Below are 1,213 nucleotides of genomic sequence, written 5' to 3'. Positions count from 1 at the left end.
AACTGAGTCCATAAAGTGCAATAAAGAAGAAATAAACCTAAGGGTAAGATATCCTAGGTCTAAAGTCTTCTAAACTATGGTTGAGGTGGAGGAAGATCAATCTCATCATCAGGAATAGCAATATTCTGGTCACCCCTGATCAGCATAGACAACTTCTGAAATTCAGAACAAAATAATGTATTCTGAGCTTCAACAGTAGATCGAATAAAGGCATTCTAAGCTTCAGCTATTGATTGAATCAGATTTCTCACCGACTGATATTGGTTGTCTGAATAGGCAGTTTGACGCTCTTCATACTGTTCCATACCTGCAAAGTATGAGTCCTTCAACCCTTGAAAATGAAGATCCATGCGGTTGTTGAGCCTTTGCTCCATAGCTTCCATATGAGCCATACCGAAAACAGAATCCTGTGATGTTGTCCTAGTGGGCTCCCCCTGATTTGTAGCATTCTGATCACCCATGCCACCCTGATCATCATCACTGGACAGCTCCAGATCAATAGTAGTGTAGTCTTCCTGGTATTGCCAAGTAGTACCATACTTGTATATACCCATTTTATGAATTAGACTCTCACCAACCAGATGATCCTTATTAGTATACTCGACAATGATGGTCTCAGAAACATCGATATGCAAATAATCCACAATGCGTGAAATGAATATACTGTAGGGAAGCAGCTTCGACTGAGACAGAGACACGCTGTTCATAATCTTCAATATTGCCTCAGGCCAATTAATCATTACATTATTCTTAACGGTGTACATGAAATGCAAATCATTCACAGTGGGCTGCACATGATTTGTGTTTCTCTGCACTAGGATATAAGCAATGACATAATGTAGCAGCCTGTTCTCAACAAATAATGACCCAGCCTTGGTCAGTTGACCCGGATGATACAAATGAGGACCTCTAAGAAATGACTTATAAACCTCAGTAGGATCAAAGTTATCCTTAACCCATGAACAATCTCCTATGCCATAACCCGAAGATGATAATCCACCGACATTCATAAGCAGTTCATCACTAATCTCAAACAGTTTACCTGAAATCATAGACCAATATTTACCACCCTTATATCTGAAATTTGCATAAAATTCCCTAACTAGAGCAGGGTAAACTTGTCCCTTTAATTCCAGGAATTTAACAGCTCCCTGAGCCTCCATATCATGCAGAAAATTGAAATTTTGTTCCGCCATCCAGGTTAAGTCGACAT

Source organism: Lupinus angustifolius, chromosome LG03 (assembly GCF_001865875.1).
Source record: "Lupinus angustifolius cultivar Tanjil chromosome LG03, LupAngTanjil_v1.0, whole genome shotgun sequence".
NCBI lineage: Eukaryota > Viridiplantae > Streptophyta > Magnoliopsida > Fabales > Fabaceae > Lupinus > Lupinus angustifolius.
The sequence above is the reverse complement of the archived record's forward strand: the minus strand, read 5'-3'. Positions refer to the sequence as shown.